The following is a 3,458-nucleotide window of genomic DNA, read 5'->3' as shown; positions in this document are numbered from 1 at the left end:
ACCGAGACTAGAGGGTAGCTATTTGTTATGCTGATCATCCACCCTCCAGTCATCAGACAAATCAAATTGTAACCCTCTGGCCTCGATAGTTTTTATTTTCAGGTTAAAGTTAGCCATGACAGGGCGTCTGGCACCAGTATAGGTGCCTAAACACAGATCACCTGAAAGTTTCATGGGCTGCGCAGAGAGTTTCTTGGTTCGTGGTTGAAAGTTTCATACAGCATTATACTCTGTACATGAAACTCGATTGCGCTGACGTTTCATCTGCACTTTTTTTTACAGAGGCGTATTCCTTAAAAAAAGATTAAAAATAATACTTTAAAAAAATTTCTGTGATTCACAGTAAAACATAATGCACCGTACCGTATATGCAGGAGGAGAATGGATGTGTCATGTCCCCCCTTCCCTGCCGATCCCCCCCATTCCCCGCCCCTACCCGGGTTGGACAAACGAGATCCTCTCGGTTTTCATTATTATTATATTATAGAAGCTTGCTAATATTTCAGTATACATATTTGGAAAGTATTTATTTCTTTTAACTTTTTTGGTGTTTGCTGAAACTTTGTTAGTTTGTCTGTTTGCTTTTGCTTTCTTGCGGTAAGTTTGTTATGGTGAAGTAATAATAATAATAATAATAATAATAATAATAATAATAATAATAATAATATCCTTTATTTCAGCTCAGGGTCAAATACATGGAATATACAAAATACAGACAGTAACATACACAATCTAGATACATGAGACAAGATAAAAAAATGAATAATCGGCACTTATCCACAAAATAACTGAGGTAGCATAAAAGATAGTAATCATGATACTGGTATTAACAGTAATAATATTGGTGAGAAAAAAAAAATGCATTGAGAGTTATAACAGTTAGTGCACAGATTACATACATAACTTAAATTTCAACTAGAGACCTTAGGTGGTTACAGCAGTCAGGTCCAGAGGGCTAAATACGAAAATTGAATGTAAAAAAGCTTGAACTTGATAGTATTCACAGTAATAATGAAAGAGTAAAATATCAGCAATAAATGTAATAATAATGACAGAATCTGCTGATGACATCTTATCAATACAGAGATTAAGTCCTTTAGGGGACAAAGGCCTCATTTTCCCATCTTTCCCACAATTTAGTTCTTGCTTCACTGTTTGGGATGCTTTGTATGAGTGAGTTGCTGCTGTTTCTCACTTGGGTTACCAGACTGGACATTGTTTGCCTTACAATGATTTTTAAATTGTCCAGGTGGTTTTCTATGTACATCTGTGTGGCAGAGTGGTAGCAAGGAATATTTGTGAGGCTTCTCAAAATGTCATAGTGCACAACAGTGATAGGTCTCATGGTCTCTCGGGTATAGTTCGTACAGAGGGAACACCCATAGATACTGTAGCAGTACGAGCGGAAGAGCAACAGTTTCACGTCTCGGGGACAGAAGGCAAACCTCCTTGCAATCATGTTGCCAGTTGCACATAGTTTACGACGCCTCTGTTCAATGTCTGCCGTATGTTTTAGGTTGTCGGTGATAATGTGACCCAAATACGGAAATTCGCGCACAAATTCCAGCCGATGGTTTCCGAGGAAAGTATGTGGTTCTGCAATATGCTTAAGCGATCTCGGGAGCAGCGACATGCACTGGGTCTTGGTTTTGTTGTAAAAATTATATCAAATTCTTCTGCACATTGGCGGCAAATGTTGATGAGACGTTGGAGACCTTGCACTGGTGGGGAAATCAGAACCATATCGTTCGCATAACAGAGGTTGTTTATAGTTGTTTCATTGACAGTGCATCCGGTTGGGAGTGAGTTCAGTTTGACATTAAAGGCATCTGTGTACGTATTGAACAAGTATGGAGAGAGAATGCCCCCATGCCGAAGCCTGTTTAGGGAGCCGAAGGTGTACGATTATAAGTTACCCCATTTGACACAGAATTGCTGTGTGGAGAACCAGCAATGTAAAATGCCAATTAGATATAGGGGTGTGCCTCTATTATGCAGCTTCAGGAAGAGCTTCAGGTAGTTTACTCTGTCGAATGCTTTTCTCACATCCACAAAACAAAGGAAAACAGGAGGGGCTGATGATAGGTAGAAGTTCAGCAATTCTTTCAGTATGTAGATGCAGGTGTCGGTTGAGTGGTTTGCTTTAAACCCTAACTGGATGTCAGTGGTGTGTAGAAAGGGGAGAAGTCTCACTAGAAGAATCGACTCGAGTATCTTCAATGCGATCGTTGTGATTGCAATTGGCCGGTAGTTGCCAGGGTCAGCTGCATCCTTTAGCTTGTTTTTGATTAATGGTATCAAGTGAATGAAGAGCAGGGAGTCTGGAAGAAACTGGTGAATTATGCACGCAATGAATAGGGCAGCTAGCAAAATGTAAATTATCAGACGGCAGAATTTGAAAGCCTCTGCGGGAAGACCATCACAGCCGGGCGATTTATTATTAGGTAGGCTGTTTATGGCATTGCTGATGTTACCTGGCGTAATACGGTCTGCAAAATGAAATTGAATGTTGTCAGTAGGGAGGTTATCTACATTCTTTTGGGAATCTTGATCATTTATGCAATTCAGGATATTGTTGAAGTGATCGCCCCACATACTTGCGATAGCCTCGTCTCCGACTGCTTCCTCTACTCTGTTATAGCTTTCAAGTTTTGGGATTTAAGGACTGGATCTCTTTCCAAAGATGAGGATAATCACCAGATTCTAAGTTTCTAGATATTGCATCGGCTCTTAGTTGTTTTTCTTTTAATCTGCAGAGCTTGAGAGCAAGTTTGAACTGCGCTCTCACCTGTCTCATTAGTAAAGCAGTGTGTCCTTCCCTCGAGCTACCATTTTGCCTCCACAGTAAAAAACATTTCTCGTGAATATGTATACAGATCTTTAACCAAGTCATTCCATCCAGGTATATTATGAGAATTACTTAGACGAAATCTATAGGCAGCCCTGCCCGGAGCAAGCATAGCGGAGATTATGTTCAAATATAATTTATTCAGATCCCTCTTGTGGTGGTCATTTCTACAATTTGTGTTAGTACTAAGTAAGGCGTCTGCTGGTTGAACTATTGACCACAACCTGATTTCGGAAGGGATTGGGTACTGAATGACACCTGTTATGGGATGTGATCATAGCCTGTTGCAAGATCATAGCAGAGGCAATGTGGAGGGAGAAGAAGTTGGGAGACCACCAGTCCCCTCAGAGCGGTCTATAGGTGATGGGGGCACTTCCGTGTTGCTGGGAGGCGAGGAAAAACTGGATGCCGCATTCAAAGGAGTCTGGTGGCTATCTGTGCGATTGTCTAGCGATTCCTGCACCCCTTTAATCGCATCCCAGATCTGTGCGAGATTATTTGTTTCCAGTTTTACGACTGTCTAGGGATTCCTGTAGTCCTTTGATCACGTCCCAGATTCTTGAGAGTTTATCATTTGTCTCCTCGATTTTTTTCCGAGTTTTTTCCAATT

Source organism: Macrobrachium nipponense, chromosome 1 (genome assembly GCF_015104395.2).
Source record: "Macrobrachium nipponense isolate FS-2020 chromosome 1, ASM1510439v2, whole genome shotgun sequence".
In the NCBI taxonomy this organism is placed as follows: Eukaryota; Metazoa; Arthropoda; class Malacostraca; order Decapoda; family Palaemonidae; genus Macrobrachium; species Macrobrachium nipponense.
The sequence above is the reverse complement of the archived record's forward strand: the minus strand, read 5'-3'. Positions refer to the sequence as shown.